This window comes from Hemitrygon akajei, chromosome 4 (genome assembly GCF_048418815.1).
Source record: "Hemitrygon akajei chromosome 4, sHemAka1.3, whole genome shotgun sequence".
In the NCBI taxonomy this organism is placed as follows: Eukaryota; Metazoa; Chordata; class Chondrichthyes; order Myliobatiformes; family Dasyatidae; genus Hemitrygon; species Hemitrygon akajei.
In genome coordinates this window covers 193,741,620-193,760,752 of record NC_133127.1, presented here as the reverse complement: position 1 = coordinate 193,760,752, position 19,133 = coordinate 193,741,620, and the positions used below count along the sequence as shown (strand labels likewise).

The following is a 19,133-nucleotide window of genomic DNA, read 5'->3' as shown; positions in this document are numbered from 1 at the left end:
AGAATTTTTGGAAAGATGTTTTTAAAACCTTATCAAAAGTGCTGGATCTGGATTTACAAACAAACTGATTTACAGCTATTTTTGGGATTATTCCATCAGAAGCAGGATATATTCCTGCTTCCGCTCAGCGGATGATAGCCTTTTCAACCTTATTGGCTAGGAAAGCTATTTTACTGAAATGGAAGGACCCTAAGCCTCCTACTGCCTTTTTCTGGCTCTCCTCTATTATGCCCTGTTTAAGTTTAGAGAAAATAAGAAATCAGACATTAGATACATCCTCTAAATTTGAAGAAATCTGGTGACCTTTTATTCAATATTTTCATATGATCTGATTTTGGTACTGATTCTCTTCCAGATATTTTTCCAGAACCTCTCTTCTCTTGGTTTTTCTCTCAGGATGGACTGCCCAGTCCTTTTTTTTTTCTGTTTAGTGGGGGTTATTTTCTCTTTTCTTTTATATAAAAATTCCTAATAGTCCTTCCTTTCTTCATAAGTTGATAAGAGGAGAATTATACATTCTATATCAAATTTATACTTTGTAGATCAACACTGTGTGATTCTGATAGTTTATTTTACCTTCTGTATGTTCTGCTATTGACATATATACCAGCGATATTCTCCTCCTGTTTGTATACACACTTTAAAATCAATAAAAAGATTGAAAAAAGAAAGAAAGGGGCTTCCCTGCTCCACCATGAAAGCTGCCCTCAATCGCCTCCCTTCCACCATGCACATCTACCATCACCCCATCCTCACACCTCCCCACCAGGGATAGGGTTCCTCTTGTCCTCACCTACCACCCCACCAGCCTCTGCATCCAGCACATAATTCTCCGTAACTTCCGCTATCTCCAACGGATCCCACCACCAAGCACATCTTTCCATCCCACTCCACTTTCTGCTTTCCGCAGGGATCTCTCCCCATGTGACTCCCTTGTCCCCATTGACTTCCATCCTGGCACTTATCCTTGCAAATGGAACAAGTGCTACACCTGCCCCCTCACTACCATTCAGGGCCCCAAACAGTCCTTCCAGGTGAGGCAACACTTCACCTGCGAGTCTGTTGGGGTCATGTACTGTATCCGGTGCTCCTGGTGTGGCCTCTTGTATATTGGTGAGACCCGATGTAGATTGGGAGACCACTTCACTGAGCACCTACGCTCCGTGTGCCAGAAGAAGCGGATCTCCCAGTGACCTGCCATTTTAATTCCACTTCCCATTCCCATTCCGACATGTCAGTCCATGGCCTCCTCTACTGTCACAATGAGGCCACACTCAGCTTGGAGGAGCAACAGCCTATATTCCATCTGGTTAACCTCCAACCTGATGGCATGAACATCGATTTCTCGAATTCCTGTAATGCCACCCCTCTTCACATTTCCCATTTCCTTCTCTGTCTTTCACCTTATCTCCTACCTGCCCATCACCTCTCCTTGTTCCCCCCCCTTTTTCTTTCTTCCATGGTCTCCTGTCCTCTCTTATCAGATATCTCCTTCTCTAGCCCTGTATCTCTTTCACCAATCAACTTCTCAGTTCTTTACTTCATCCCTCCCCCCTCCTGGTTTCACCTTTCACCTTGTGTTTCTTCCTCCCCTCCCCCACCTTCTAACTCTGACTCCTCATCTTTTTTTTCCCCCCAGTCCTGATGAAGGGTCTTGACCCAAAACGTCAACTGTATCTTTTCCATAGATGCTGCCTGGTCTGCTGAGTTCCTCCAGCCTTTTGCGTGTGTTGCTTGGATTTCCAGCACCTGCAGTTTTACTCTAGTTTACAATACTACACGTGTAGTTTAACCATGGTTTTATACAGCTGCAACATTACTTTGTGCCTCTTGAACTCAGTCCCCCAACTAATGAAAGCCAACACTCCATTCACATTCCTAACCACCCCATCAACGTGTGTGGAAACTTTGAGGAATTTATGGCTGTGGGTCCAAAGATCTCTCAGTTCCTCCACACTGAATCCTGCCATTAACTTCTTGTTCTGCCTTCAAACTTGACCTTACAAATGAATGATTTTACACTTTGTACAGCCGGGCACTGTGTTACATGTTCAATGTTCTAAGTAATTCCTTTCTGATTCCTGCCTGGAAGCTTTACCAAGATGTGTGTTCAGTTTTCCAAATGCAGGCACAACTCCATAATCTGATTCCAGGAAATCTGATGTTCATTGTTCTGAGAAGTGCATAATTGTCCTGGCTGCCTAGAAAATTATCTGCAAATCCTGTTCCAGAAAAACATTTCAAAGTCTGCGATATTTTTATAAACATCCAACCTTGATTAGAAGAAATTCGTAACCAGTAAGTAAACAAACAACATTTTCTCAAATTTCCTTCACCAGAGTGGAACTTTATAGTTTAGGAGACAAAAAGAGCACGCAGAGAAATTCAAGGTTCTGAAGAAAAATTCTGAGAAGAATTACAAACACTTAGAAATACACCCAGCGGTCGCACCTGCTCGTTAATACAAATATCTAATCAGCCAATCATGTGGCAGCACCTCAATACATAAAAACATGCAGATTTCATCAAGAGCACAGGTTCCCAGCCTTTTTTATGCCATGGACCCCGACCATTAACTGAGGGGTCTGTGGACCCCAGGTTGGGAACTCCTGGTCAAAACTTCAGGTGTTGTTTAGACCAAATATCAGAATGGGGAAGAATGTGATCTAAGTGACTTTGACCGTGGAATGATTGTTGGTGCCAGATGGGGTGGTTTGAGTATCTCAGAAACTGCTGATTACCTGGGATTTTCACACACAGCAGTCTCTAAAAGTTTACAGAGAATGGTTCCAGAAAGAAAAAACATCTAGTGAGTGGTAGTTCTGTGGGTGAAAACATCTTAAGAGAGGACAGAGGAGAATGGCCAGGCTGGTTCAAGCTGAGAGGAAGGTGACATTAACTCAAATAACCACGCATTCCAACAGTAATGTGCGGAAGGGCATCTCTGAACACACAACATGTCGAACCCTGAAGTGGATGGGCTCCAGCTGCAGAAGGCCATATCAGGAGCCGCACCTATACCTAATAAAGTGCCCACAGAGTGTAAATAATGACTCCAAATAATGAGAATAAAGATTATATTTGCAGTTGAACAAGACATGGGGTAGTACAGGGGATTCCAAAATACATTTGATAAGTTTCCACAGAAAAGCTGTTCGTTATCGTGAAGTATCGATCCAGTTAATATGAACGGCAGTGGCTATAATCCATTAGAAGTTTGATTAGACTTTATATGTATTAATTAATGACTCTCATAAATTTCTGCAGATGTACCGTGGAAAGCATTCTAACAGGCTGCATTACTATCTGCTCAGGGAGGGGTACACTGCACAGGATCAGAAAAAAACGGCAGGAAGTTGTAAACTCAGTTAGCTCCATCACGGGCACCAGCCTCCCCAGCATCGAGAACACCTCCAAAAGGCAATGCCTCAAAAAGGCCGCATTTGTTTGTAGTGTGCCATGTTGTATGACATGTGTGATCATGGTCTTTCCATAGCCATGATTGTTCTTGGCAACTTCTTCTACGGAAGTGGTTTACCATTGCCTCCTTCTGGGCAGTGACTTTACAAGTCGGGGGATCCCGGCCATTATCGATACTTTTCAGAGATTGTCCGTCTGGCAGCAGTGGTTGCATAACCAGGACTTGTGACATGGTGCCATGGGAGCAGGTTTTCAAATAACCATCCACCACCGGCTCCCATGGCATCATGTCTCCCGGGCTTCACATGACGGCTAAGCAGGTGCTACACCTTGTCCAAGGGTGACCTGAATTCTAGTGGAAGGAAGCAGCACCCTACACCTCTTTTGGTAGAGACTTATCTCCACACCGCCACACACACCCATCATTAGGAGAACCCCATCACTAGGACTTATGTCCAAAAGACTATAAGCCATAGGAGCAGGCCATTAGCCCATTGTGCCTGCTATGCCATTCAATCATGGCTGATCCTTTTCTTCCCTTCCTCAGTCCTGCTCTCTGGCCTTCTCCCTGTAACAACTGATGCCATGACCAATCATGAACCTATCAAGCTCTGCCTTAAATAACCTAGCCTCCACAACTGCCTGTGGTAACAAATTCCACCTCTGGCTAAAAAAACCCTCTACATTTCTGTTTTAAATGGACATCCCTCTACCTGAGGCTGTGCATTTTTACCCTAGACTCCCCCACTATGGGAAACATCCTTTCAATACCTACTCTTTCGATAGGCTTCAATAAGATCCCCCTCATTATTCTAAATTCCAGCAAGTAGACTGAGAGCCATCAAACATTCCTCGGATGATAACCCTTCCATTCGTGGAATCATCCTTGTGAACTTCCTCTGAACCCTCTCCAATGTCAGCACATCTTTTCTTAGATGAGAAGCCCAAAACTGTTCACAATACTCAAGGTGAGACCTCACCAATGTCTTACAAAGCTACAACATCTCATCCTTGCTTTGTCTTCAAGGCCTCTTGAAAGGAATGCTAACATTGCATTTACCTTCCTCACCACCAACTCAACCTGCAAGTTAACCTTTAGGGTGTTCTACACAAGGACTTCCAAGCCCCTTTGCATCTCAGATTTTTTTGGATTTTTCCCTGTTTAGAAAATAGCCTGCACATTTATTTCTTCTACCAAAGTGCATGACCCTACATTTTCCAACATCATATTTCATTTGCCACTTTCTTGCTCATTCTCCTAATCTGTCAAAGTCCTTCTGCACCCTGTCTGTTTCCTCAACATTACCTGCCCCTCCACCAATCTTAGTATCATCTGCAAACTTGGCACCAAAGCCATCTATTCCATCATCTAAATCATTTATATACAGCATAAAAAGAAGCTGTACCAACACTGATCCCTGCAGGACTCCACCAGTCACTGGTAGCCAATCAGAACAAGATCGTCTTATTCCCACTTGCTGCCTCCTACTAATCAGTCAATGCTCTAACCATACTCGTAACTTTCCTGTAATACCATGGGCTCTTAATTCAGTAATCAGCCTCACATGTGGCACCTTGTCAAAAGCCTTCTGAAAGTCCAAATATACATCATCCACTGCATCCCTTTTATCTATCCTACTTGAAATCTCCTCAAAAAATTCCTACGGGTTCATCAGGCAAGATGTTCCCTTAAGGAAACCATGCTGGCTTTGCCCTATCTTGTCATGTGTCACAAAATACTCCATAACCTCATCCTCAACAATTGACTCAAACATCTTTCCAACCACTGAGGTCAAGCTAACTGGTCTATAATTTCCTCTCTGCTGCCTTCCTCCTTTGTCATTCCTTAAAGAGAGAAGTGACATTTGCAACTTTCTAGTCCTCTGGCGCCAAGCCGAGTCCAATGATTTTTGAAAGATCATTACTAATGCCTCCACAATCTCTACTGCTACCACTTTCAGAACCCTAGGGTGCAGTTCATCTGGTCTGGGTGACTTATGCACCTTTAGGTCTTTCAGCTTTTTGAGCACCTTCTCCCTTGTAATAGTAACTGCACCCACTTCTCATCCCTCACACTCAACATCTGCACACTGCTAGTGGCTTCCACAGTGAAGACTGATGCAAAATACTCATTTAGTTCATCTGCCATCTCCTGTTCCCCGTTATTATTTCTCCAGCCTCATTTTCTAGCGGTCCTATATCCACTCTCACTTCGCTTTTACTTTTTACATTCTTGAAATGCTTTTACTATCCACTTCGATATTGTTTGCCAATTTGCTTTCATATTTCATCTTTTCTCTCCTAATGATTCTTATCGTTACTTTCTGTAGGTTTTTAAAAGCTTCCTAATCTTCTATCTTCCCGCTAATTTTTGCTTTGTTGTATGCCCTCTCTTCTGCTTTTACATTAGCTTTGACTTCCTTTGTCAGCCATGGTTGCACTATTTTACCATCTGAGTATCTCTTCATTTTAAAAATACATCTGTCCTGCACCTTCCTCATTTTCCCCAGAAACTCATGCCATTGCAGCTCTGCTGTCACCCCTGCCGGCATCTCCTTCCAATTTACTTTGCCCAACTCTCCTCTCTCATACTTTCTTTACTCCACTGAAATACTGCTATCTCAGATTTTACTTTCTCCTTATCAAATTTCAAGTTGAACTCAATCATATCGCGATCACTGCCTCCCAAGGGTCCTTCTACCTTAAGCTCTCTAACCTCCTCTGGTTCATTACTTAACACCCAATCCAGTATAGCTGATTCCCTAGTAGGTTCAACAAACTGCTCTAAAAAGCTATCTTGTAGGCATTCAACAAACTCATTCTCTTAAGATCCATTACCAACCTAATTTTTCCATTCAACCTGCATATTGAAATCTCCCATGGCTACCATAACATTGCCCTTTTGACATTCCTTTTCTATTTCCCATTGTAATCTGTGGTCCACATCCCAGCTACTGTTGGGAGACCTGTATATAACTGCCATCAGGGTCCTTTTACCCTTGTAATTTCTTAACTTAACCCATAGGGATTCAACATCTTCTGATCCTGTGTCACACCTTTCAACTGATTTGATGCCATTCTTTACCAGCAGAGCCACACCAACCCCCCTCTGCCTACCTTCCTATCCCTCCGATACCACGTGTAACCTTGGATATTCACTTCCCAACTACAACCATCCTTAAGCCACGATTCAGTGATGGCCACAACATCATACCTGACAATCTGTAATAGTGCAACAAGATCATCTACCTTATTTCTTATACTCTGTGCATTGAGTATAACACTTCGAGTGCTGTATTTGCTACCCTTTTTGATTCTGTGTCCCTAATGCGCTGATACTCACCCTGCTGGCTGCAATTTTGTCCTGTCATCTGACTGCACGCTATCTTTGCATTTTTACCATCCATTCTATCCTGAGTCCCTTCACTCCGGTTCCCAACCCCCCCCCCCCCCCCCACCAAATCAGTTTAAACCCTCCCCAATAACGCTAACAAACCTGCCCATGAGAATTTTGGTCCTCCTCATGTTCAGGTGCAACCTGTCACTTTTGAACAGGTCATACCTCCCCAGAAGAGATCCCAATTATCCAAGAACCTGAAACCCTGCCCCCTGCTCCAGCTTCTCAGCCACACATTTGTCTGCCAAATCATCCTGTTTCTACCCTCACTGGTGCGTGACACAGGCAGCAATCCAAACATTACTACCTGGAGATCCTGTTTCTCAGCTTTCTGCCTAGCTTTTTAAATTCTCTCTTCGGGACCTCTTTGCTTTTCTTTCTTATGTCACTGGTACCAATATGTACCAAGACATCTGGCTGCTCCCCCTCTCCCTCCAAAATGTTGTGGACGTGATCTGAGACCCCAACCCTGGCACCTGGGAGGCAACATACCAATCGGGTGTCCCATTCACATCCACGGGATCTCCTGTCCGTTCCCCTGACTACTGAGTCCCTTATCATCTACCACTCCCCTCTTCTTCCTCTTTACCTTCTGCACCTCGGACTCATGCTCAGCGCCAGTAACCCAGTCCCCATGGCATTCCCCGGAAAGGTCAACCCCCACAACAGTGTGCAAAATGGCATACTTGTTTTTGAGGGGAATGGCCACAGGGGTGCTCTGCTCTAACTGCCTATTTCCATTTCTCCTGACAGTCACTCAGCTATTCGCCTCCTGCAACTTCGGGATGACTACTTCCCTGTAACCCTGATCAATTAGCTCTTCACTCTCCCGTACAAGCCCTCTTCTCATTGCTATCCTCAAAGAGGATATACAGGAGCCTGAAGACACACACTCGACATTTCAGGAGCAGTTTCTTCCCCTCGACCATCCAATTTCTGAATGAACAATGAACCATAAACACCATTAGGAAGATATGTCTTTTCCTCTCTTTTTGCACTATGTATTTAATTTTGTTTTTATTATTTTAACTTTTTATGCTTATTTTAATTTAATGCTTATACTTATTGTAGTTTATTGTTTTTATTACTATATATTACAAAGTACTGCTGCTGCAAAACAACACATTCACAATATATGCCAGTGATATTAAACACGTCTCTGATTCTGAACATAGAGCAGACGGCCAGCACCCATTGCCCAGGGCAGCAATGGCAAATCCTGTTTAAGGTGAGTGGACAACAGTTTAGGGGGAATGTCAGAGGTAGTTTGTTTTACACAGAGAGTGGTACGTGTGAGTAATACACTTGCAGGGGTGGTGGTAGAGCCAGATTTTATATTTTTATTTAGAGACACTGCAGGGTAACAAGCACCCTCTGCCCAATTACCCATGTCAATTAACCTACTAACCCGTACATCTTGGGAATGTGGGAGGAAACCAGAGCAGCTGGAGGAAACCTACAAGGTCATGGGGAGAAGCCAGACAGTGGCTGGAATTGAACCAGGGTCGCTGGCACTCTAATAGTGTTAGGCTAACCACTACGCTACTGTGCCATCTATTAGGGACATTTGGGAGACTCTTAGGCACGTAGATATATGGAAAATGGAGGGTAATGGGCCGCATGAGAGGAAAGTATTAGACTGATTGTGGAGCAAATCTTTGTAGTAGGTCAGCACAAGATGTGGGCTGAAGGGCCTACACTGCTGTATTGTGAAAGTTCTGAAACAATCAAATGGTGGCATTTGGCACAGTCAGGGCACTGAGTAGAGACTTTGGGTGGCATGGCAAAAGGTTGGCACAAATTTGTGGGCAGTAGCATGCTGTTGTGGTGGCTGGGTGGAGATATGTCTCTACCAAGGAGGTGTAGGGTGTTCCTTCCCTCTGCTAGCCTGGAGGTCAATATTGGGCAAGGTGTAGCACCTGCTTAGACCCCCGATCAGGGTAATGTGAAGCCATTGGAGCAGGTGGTAGATAGTCATATGAGAGTCAGTGCATCATAGAAACATAGAAAACCTACAGCACAATACAGGCCCTTCAGCCCACAAAGTTGTGCCGAACATGCCCCTACCTTAGAAATTACTAGGCTTACCTATAGCCCTCTATTTTTCTAAGCTCCATGTACCTATCCAAAAGTCTCTTAAAAGACCCTATTGTATCCGCCTCCATCACCATTGCCGGCAGACCATTCCACACACTCACCACTCTCTGCGTAAACAACTTACCCCTGACATCTCCTGAATCTCCTGATTCTCAGAATCAGAATCAGGTTTATTATCACCGGCATGTGACATGAAATTTGCTAACTTAGCAGCAGCAGCTCAATGCAATACATAACATAGCAGAGAAAAATAATAATAAATAAAATTAAAATAAATAATAATAATAAATAAGTAAATCATTTTTACCGTAGTATACATATATTGAATAGATTTTTAAAATGTGCAAAATGCTCTTCACGGTACATCTATAGAAGTTTTTGAGTGTATCTGTTGACATGCCAAATCTCTTCAAACTCCTAATAAAGTATAGACGCTGCCTTGCCTTCTTTATGACTACATCAATATGTTGGGACCAGATTAGATCCTCAGAGATCTTGACACCCAGGAACTTGAAGCTGCTCACTCTCTCCACTTCTGATCCCTCTATGAGGATTGGTATGTGTTCCTTTGTCTTACCCTTCCCGAAGTCCACAATCAGCTCTTTCGTCTTACTGACGCTGAGTGCCAGCTTATGCTTCACCAGCATATGTTGTGGAGTTTGTTAACTTTACAGCAACAGTGCAATGCATGATAAGCTAATATAGAGAAATAACTGTTACAATAAGTTTATATATGTCTATTAAATAGTTAAGATAAGTAGTGCAAAATAACAAATAAAAAAGTAGTGAGGTAGTGTTCATAGGGTCAATATCCATATCAAAAGTCGTCAATATTCCACCACTGACACCAGGCAGACAACCTCTGAAGAGTATTGATAATGGCTGGGGTGACCCATCTTGTAAAGACACTGCCCAGAAGAAGGCAATGGCAAACCACTTCTGTAGAAACATCTGCCAAGAACAATCATGGTTGAAGACCATGAACACCAATGTCATATAACACAACTGGACTGTGTGCTAAATTCCATGTGTTGGATTGGGCTATAGAATTCTATTCTTTGTAGTTTACCTTTCAAAGTTCAAAGTACATTTATTATCAAAGTATGTATACATTATACAGCCTTGAGTTTCATTTCCTAACAGACGGCCACAAAACAAAGAAACCAAAAAGTATCCATTAAAAAAGACCGTCAAACACCCAAAAAGCTTGCTCGTATTTTTATGTAATCACCTATACACATGTAATTTTTCAGTAAAATTTCCACCAATTACAGTGGCGTTACTTTTGTATTGTTCTAAAGGTTTTTTTAGTTTGCAATATCAGGATTCACGCTGCTGGCTATTTCATTCGTTAATAGGTTATGAGACAACCGTAATCCTTTTTGTCTTTTCTCTACTCTCTCAGCTCCTCTTTCTTTATCCCTGAAACATTTAATAAATTGCTTCACAGTAAGCTTTATGCCTCATTCTTGACTTCATCTGGATCGATCAGCGATCAAAAGGAAGGCAGTGAGTGCTGAACCCTCGCTTGCCTTCCGCACTCGCTTCGATGTCTCAATCAAAATAACGGTGAGCGCAGTCTTTTTCCTCAGGGTTGGGAAATTAAAAACAAGAGGACACAGGCTTAAGGTAAGAGGAGAGAGATTTAATAGGAACCTCAGGGACAACTTCTGTTTTGCACAGAGGATAGTCTGAATATGGAACGACCTGCCAGTGGAAGTGGCTGAGGAAGGTACAATAGCAACTCTTTGAAGACAATTGGACACAAACCTGGATAAGGAAAGAACCAAGCACAGGCAACAGGGATTAACAAGATATTTCACGCTTATGTGCCAGTGCTATTAATCATGATTCTGATTCTGAGCTTGCATGGGGCATCTTGTTCAGCATGGACCACAGAACAATACTGTACATATCAGGCCCTTCAGCCCGCAATGTTGTACTGAACCAAATAAACTGGTAATCAAATGGTCAATTAAACCAATCCCTTCTGCCCACACAATGTCCACATCCCTCCATTTGCCTCACACTCATGTGCCTATCTGGATTCAAGATTCAAGATCATTTATTGTCAAAGAATGTACAAATTATACAACCTTGAGATTTGCTTGCTCACAGGTAGCCACAGAGCACGAAACCAGAAAGAGCCCAATTAAAGGATAAAAGAATACAAACACCAACACTTGATGTGCAAGAGAAAGAAAAAAATACAAATCATGCAAACAATTGAAGGAGCAACATGTCTCATAGAAGTCTCTAACGTATCTGCCTTGACCATCACCCCGTGCATTCCAGGGATTCACCACTCTCCGTAAAAAGACTTGCCCCTCCCATCCCCTTTTGCCTTAAAGGCAGGCTCTGGTATTAAACATTTCAGTACTGGGAGAGGGATACTGTCTGTCGACTCAACTCTGAGCAGTTGGGCTGAAGGACCTCTATCCTTGCAGCATGGCTCTCTGCCTCTGTGACTCTACTGAGATGGTCAGAAGATCAGAAGGAGCAATAGAAAGAGAAAAATGGGGTTCTAGTGGAAATGAAAGCCTCTCTTATCTTTACCTCCCACACCCCACTCTGCTTTCCTCCCTCCACGATTCCCTTGTCCATTCATCCCTCCCCACTAAAGCAGCAGGCCCATCCACCTTCACCCCCATCTCCCATCAGGACTCCAAACAGTCCGAATCTGCTGGGGTCATCTATTGCATCCGGTGCTCCCACTACAGCCTCCTCTAGGTTGGTGAGACCTGTCGTAAACTGGGGGACCGCTTCATTGTGCCCCTCTACTCCACCCACCAAAAGTGCAAATTCCTGGTGGACAAACATTTGAATTCCCATTTCCGTACCAACGTGTGCCAAGATGAGGCCATCCTCAGGGTGGAGGAATAACACCGTATATTCCACTTAAGTAGCCTCCAAACTGATGGCATGAATATCAATTTCTATTTCCAGTTTTAAAAACTCCCTTCCCCCCTCCGCTCTTCTTCTACTCCCCACTCTGGCCCCTTACCTCTTCTCACCTGATTATTACCTCCCCCATGTCCCCTCCTCCTTTCCTTTCTCCAATGGTCCACTTTCCTCTCCAATCCGATTCCTTCCTGTCCAGCCCTTCATCTTCCCAACCCTTTGGCTTCACCTATCACCTTCTAGCTATCCTCCTTCCCCTCCCCTCACCTTTTTATTCTGGCATCTTCTCCTTTCCTTTCCAGTCCTGATGAAGGGTCTCAGCCTGAAATATCGACTGTTTATTCATTTCCATAGATGCTGCCTGACCTGCTAAGTTCCTCCAGTATTTTGTGTGTGTTGCTCTAAATTTCCAGCATCTGCAGAATCGCTTGTGTTCTGTCTGTTTAAAAGTTGTTATTGTACCTACCTCAAATACTTTCTCCTGCAGCCTGCTCCTTATACTCCCTCTCTTCTGTAAGCGGGAGTTGCCCCTTGGGTCCCCTTTTTCTATTCCCTTCTCTGGCCTCTTACCTCTTCTCATGAATATCAATTTCTCCTTCTGGTAAAAAAAAATTCTCCTCCCCCTCCCTTCTTCTTCTATTCCCCATTCTGGCCGCTTATCTCTTCTCATCTCCCCTGGGTTCCCTCCTCCTTCTCTTTCCCCTATGGTCCAATCTCCTCTCCAATCAGATTCCTTCCTTTCCAGCCCTTAACCTTTCCCACCCGCCTGTCTTCACCTATCACCTTCTAACTTTCCTCCTTCCCCTCTGCCCCCACATTTTTATTCTGGCGTCTTCCCCTTTCCTTTCTAGTCCTGATGAAGGGCCTCAGATCGAAACATCAGCTCTTTATTCATTTCCATAGATGCTGCCTGACCTGCTGAGATCCTCCAGCATTTTGTGTGTGTACTGCTCTGCATTTCCAGAATCTGCAGAGTTTCTTGTGGATCTTGTGGAAAGTGCAGTGGGATCTCTTAGGTAGTGCAATTGCTTTACAGTACAACACAGACAAAATGCTGGAGAAACTCAACAAGCCAGCAGCATCTGTGGAAAAGAGTAAAGAATCAATGTTTCGGGCTGAGAACATACATCAGTGCTAGCTTGTAAAGTGAGGGTTTGATTCCCACCACTGTCTGTAAGGAGTTTGTACATTTCCCCCGTGACTGCATTACGATTCCTCCAGGACTTCTGGTTTGCTCCCACATTCCAAATTCCACATCAGGGTTATTTACTTTTATTTAGAGATACAGCACGGGATGGGCCCTTTGGCCCATCCTGCAACCCCCCAATAACCCCAGTTTAACCACTGGTCAATTTTCAGTGACCAGTTAACCTACCCAGAATGTCTTTGGGTTGTGGGAGGAAATCGGAACACCCAGGGAACACCCACACATTCCACGGGGTATGGGGTGATTCTTCAATGAGGGGCACTTCTGACTACTTGAAATTCTGAAAAATGAAATTTCTTGAAACTCTGTTTGGTTTATTCTATATTATTTTAGGCTCTGGAATGCAGACCAGATCTTGGCATTGATCAGCCTACGAAAGAACTTTTATACTTTAAGGCATTTTTGCAGAGTTTTCATGGTTGAGTGTCATTACCATCACACCATCAAAATACTGAATTTAATTTAAAATGAAATAAAGATTTCGAAGTCAATCGTGCAAATAAAATCCATGCCCTTTAATAAATCTGTTTTAACTCAGTTTTTAAGTACATTTAGAATATATTTTTGAGACATACTTTCTTAAGTGTGTCAATATTTTCCTTGGTTAAACAAAAAAGCATTTATTTGCTGATTAGACTATTGGAGTTTTAACCCTTTTTGACAGAATGCTGATTTTGGCATCAAAGAACTTGACTCCAGCAAATGAGTTCGGACCAATATTACTAAACAAAACTTTATTTCCCATCAAAATATGCACTGTGATGGAAATGACAAAATACTTCTGAAATTGACAAACAATGGTTTTAGTTTAACATTAACTCGGACAAAACATCTGTCCAACTAGGAGAAGCAACACTCAATAATTAAAATGCATATACTTACAGTCTGCAATATTTAACAAAATTCCATAAGAGATGACAGATTTTAAGGTAGGCAGCCAGAGAACGTCGTTAAAAACATCCACATGAAATATGAACAAAGGCAGCCCAGCTAAACTAGGCATTGTCCAGTCTTCTTGAAAACAAAATAATGCTTACGAAATATCTGCCTATCCCTCCCCAACTCTGGAATAAGCAGCAATTCAAATTTCAAACAGATTTAATGCAAGCAGACTTTTTCCTCAGAGGTTGGGTGGGACGACAAAAAGAGGTCATGGGTTAAGGGCGAAAGCTGAGAAGTTTAAGGGGAAGTTCTTCACTCAGATAGTAGTGAGAGTCTGGAACAAGCTGCCAGTGCAAGTGGTGCATGTGAACTCAATTTCAACATGTAAGAGAAGTTTGGATAGGTAAGTGGATAGTAGGGATATGGAGGGCTATGGTCCAGGTGCAGTTCAATGGGAGTAGGCAGTTTAAATAGTTTTGGCCTGTTCCTGTGTTGCACTCTATGACTCTTATAGAGATCATTATTTTTCAACTGTACATGAGAGAGAACACTTTAACACTAACAAAACATTTACTTAACCCTCCACACACCTTTTTTTATCAGTAAAACTTATGAAACATTCACAGAAATCCCAACAACTCTGAAAAAAGCAACACTTGAAATTTAAAATACCTTCTTACAGACTCCAGTGCACAGTGAAGCCTCAGGAACACGGAGGTTATTCTGTTCTTGTTGCTGGCCTATTGGAGATATTCTCTGCTATAAAACATTCTCTGTCTGTGTTTTCTTACAGCAGCCCTATTGTTTCTATGATTGACTTTCCACTGTTGTCTCTTCCGTTTCTGTTTGCACTTTAGTAATTGTGAGTCTGGTAGAGGATAAGCCCAATATAGTGAAATTCTGGCATATTCAAGTTTTTAACTCACTTAAAATTTAAGAAAATGTTATTTATGAAGCATACAGAGAAGAAGTTTAGAGTTACTATTACCTAATTTTTAAAGCTACAGTACATATTTTTATAAAACCATTTTTTTTCTTGAAAATCTCCCCTTAGAAAGTAAGACCATATATTTTGGATATATACCTCAAGAATGGTTGAAAAGAGATAAATATTTAATGAATATACTGTTGGTGGCTGGTAAAAAGACTCTTACTAGGAAATGGTTATCACAGGAGAGCCCAACCTTAAAAGCATGGATGGAAATTACAATGGACATTTACAAAATGGAGAAGATAACAGCATCTGTTAATCATAAGTTGGAACAATTTGATTCATACTGGGAAAAATGGTTTAACTACATAACACCTCATAGGCCTGATTTTATTCTCACAAATCAATGAATTTGTTGTAAAAAAAAAATCACTCCCTACTTGTACATAGTTCTTTCCTTTCGCTTGTTCTTTCTTTCCTCTCTTTTTTATAAGTGTATACCGCAGATAAATATTATGTGGAGATTTGTGGCAAATATGAATATATGATATGTACAGTATCTGAAATACGTCTTACGGAAATGCTTGATGATGAACTTCAATAAAAAATAAATTATTAAAAAAAAGAAAATCTCCCCCAGGGACAGAAAAGTTGCCCTATTTAAAGCATCTCTCACAGAGACTCCTTACAGATGAATTGAATTCTGAACTCGGACAGCCCTGAAGTGTAACAGCATCACACTAAGCATTAGCGCCCACGGTTAGCAAATTGTGGGCATGATATATTGGTGCTGGAAGCACGGCAACACTTGTAGGCAATTCCCCCCCCCCACCCCACCAGCGCACCCTCGCTAACTGGATTTGATGCAAACCATGCATTTCACTGTATGTTTCGATATGCATGAGATAAATAAAGATTATCTTTTATCTTTAATATCTGATCTTAAATCATCCATGTTGGAAAGACAGAGCAGGCTTTGATGGGCCAGTTGGTCTAATTCTAATGCTTTGTCTTATGATCTTGTCAAACAGTACAGGAAGGGACAGGCCTCTCGACCCTTGATATCTGCACCAACAATGATTCCAACCTAAGCTGATTCCATCTGCCTGCACACAGTCCCTGTTCTTCCAGACCCTGCCTTCACGTGCAGCTATCCAAATGTTAGTGTCAAATCTGCTTCCACCACTTCCCTAACAGTCCATTTTTGGCACCTATCATTCTGTGTGTAAAATACTTACCCCATAAATTCCCTAGTTCTGTAAGGCTGTCCACTACCTATAAAATGCTCCCAATGGAGTGCATCCCAAATAGCCTCTGACAACCAAGTCCAGCTCCTGGCTTCAGGTGTGGCATAGCTACTAGGCCCAGCGGAACCATTTCTACTAACAGGAGAAGGGACAGAGGCGGCTTACTGGTGGCTTAAAACTAGTCGCTTTTGACAGATGGGGCTTGTCAGCCTCTAGGAGAAGGAAATGTCTGATCTCAAACCTCATGGGTTATACTCACCCATGGGGAAGCCTTTGGGAGTAAACCCCATGGAAAAATCCAGAGCTGGAGTCCCTGAAGCAATCCCACGTTGAGTTCAATGCTGACTGGCAACTCCTACACCACCATTGGTACCAAACTGTATCGGTCGATGCTATTTCTTTGGGTTCATCATCTGTGTAAGAGAGGGGGAGCTTGCTCTCCGTATTGTACTGCCCTGGCTTGTGTAATGGCTCATGTATTGCGTAGACTGCTAAGACGCAATATCCATGGTCGACTCTGACTAGCGGAGGTACTCAGGTAAATGTCCTTTAAAATTACCTCCACTTGCCTTAAACCTTTGTCCTTTGGTATATAACATTTCAGTTCTGGGAAACATCATGAAGGATCCCACCCACCCTGCTCACAGACTTTGTCCCACTCCCATCAGGGAGGAGGTTATGTAGCACCCACACCAGGGCCACCAGACTCTAAAACAGTTACTTTCTCCAAGTAGTAAGGCTGATCAACACCTCCACCCATGAACAGACCCCCAGCCACCACTACTTTACCATTTCCTGTCAGAGTCACCTTATGTACAGACACTCCTGTGCCTAGTGTCACTTTATGGACATACAATGTATATAAGCTATCTTACAGTATGTATTTATATTTATTGTTTTTTAAAAAATTATTGTTCTCTTTATGGGCCGAGAGATGGCAGATGGAGTTTAACCCAGATAAATGTGAGGTGTTGCACCTCAGTAGGGCAAATGCAAGGGGACTGCACACTGTTGAGTGAAAGATCCTTAACAATGTTGCTGAGCAGAGAGATCTTTGGATCCAAATTCACAGCTCCTTGAACGTGGCTACACAGGTCGATAGAGTGGTCAAGAAGGCTGATGGAATGCTTGCTTTTATTAGTCGAGGCATTGAGTTCAAAAGTCAGGAAGTAATGTTGCAACTTTATAAAACTCTGGTTAAGCCACATCTTTAGATTAGAGCAGGGGTGTCAAACTCATTTTAGGTCACAGGCCGGATTGAGCAAAATGCAGCTTCATGCGGGCCGGATCAGTCGGACGCGTGCGAACGCAGCTTTCGTTGCCTCCGTTTTTTCAGCCTGCTCTCATGTGTCTCAGTCTCTGCTATAACTACAAAGTGTTTCACTTTACAAATTCCGTTTCTTATGAAGAAGACTGCCGAGCAAGACTGCCGAATAAACACTAAAAACCCTGAAAACCTGGTACCTGAATAAACTCAGCATTAGCCATATCATACGCCATAGGCGCTTCGATTACTGGGACCAGCTTTAATAGTAATTAGATATTATCTCGCGGGCCAAAGATAATTCCACCGTGGGCCGGATTTGGCCCGCGGGCCTTGAGTTTGACATATATGGATTAGAGTATTGCATACAGTTCTAATCACCCCACTATAGGAAGGATGTTGAGGTTTTGGAGAGGGTGCGGAGGAGGTTTACGAGGATGCTGCCTGGTTTAGAGCTGTCACGAGAGGCTGGATAGACTTGGGTTGTTTTCTCTGGAGCGCCAGAGGCCGAGGGGAGATCCAATGGAGGCTTACAAGATTATGGGAGGCACGGATGGAGCGGACGGAGAGTATCTGCTTCCTGGGGTTGGAATGTCTAATACCAGAGGCCATCCATTGAAGGTGAGAGGGGGTAGGTTCAAAGGGGATGTGAGGGGTAAGTTTTTTTACTCAGAGTGGTGGAGGCCTGGGGTGCACTGCCTGGTATGGTGGTAGAGGTGAATACATTGGAGGCATTTGGATAGGCACGTGGATGTGAGGAAGATGGAGGGATATGGACGTGGTGTAGGTAGGAAGGAGTAGTGTTAGGGTGTTTTTGATTTGCTTTTTAATTAGTTTGGCACAACATTGTGGGTCAAATGGCCTGTTCCTGTGCTGAACTCCTCCTATATTCTTTGCTTATCTTATGTATATTTTTGTGCTGCATCAGACCCAGAGTAACAATTATTTTGTTCTCCTTTACACTTGTGTACTGGAAATGACATTAAACAATAGTCACATTAATGAATCATTACATTAAAAGACTCTTTCTATCCTAAATATAACTTTCATAATTTTATATCCTTTTACCAAGACTCCCCTCAGCCTTCAAGTCTCGAGAAAACAGTGCAAGTTTGTCCACTCTCTGCTTCTATCTAACACTCACTGATGCTTGTGATATCCTGTTGAACTTCTTCTGAACCCCTTCCAAAGCCTCCACATCCTTCCCCTAATACATTGTCCAGAACTGCACACAGTTCTCCAAACATGGCCTAACTAGTTTCACACAGCTGCACCAGCCTCCCCCATCACCGACACCAGCCTCCCCCATCACCGACACCAGCCTTCCCTCATCACCGACACCAGCCTTCCCCCATCACCGACACCAGCCTCCCCCCATCACCGACACCAGCCTTCCCCCATCACCGACACCAGCCTCCCCCCATCACCGACACCAGCCTTCCCTCATCACCGACACCGGCCTACCCCCATCACCGACACCAGCCTCCCCCCATCACCGACACCAGCCTTCCCTCATCACCGACACCGGCCTACCCACATCACCAACATCAGCCTTCCCCCATCACCGACACCAGCCTCCCCCCATCACCGACACCGGCCTACCCCCATCAGCGACACCAGCCTACCCCCATCACCGACACCTGCCTTCCCCCATCACCAACACCAGCCTCCCCCATCACCGACACCAGCCTCCCCCATCACCGACACCAGCCTCCCCCCATCACCGACACCAGCCTCCCCCCATCACCGACACCAGCCTCCCCCATCACCGACACCAGCCTCCCCCC

At 43.5% G+C, this 19,133-nt stretch overlaps 1 protein-coding gene across 1 annotated transcript in view; it reads right to left on the bottom strand.

Moving 5' to 3' along the window:
- LOC140727070 (kelch-like protein 24) overlaps nt 1–15,429 on the bottom strand; it is a 69,585-nt gene extending 54,156 nt beyond the window's left edge. The window contains exon 1 of the mRNA XM_073044297.1: nt 13,905–15,429. The gene's annotated coding sequence lies outside the window, so the exon portion shown is untranslated. The remainder of the gene's footprint in view (nt 1–13,904) is intronic.
- Nucleotides 15,430–19,133: the final 3,704 nt, after the last annotated feature.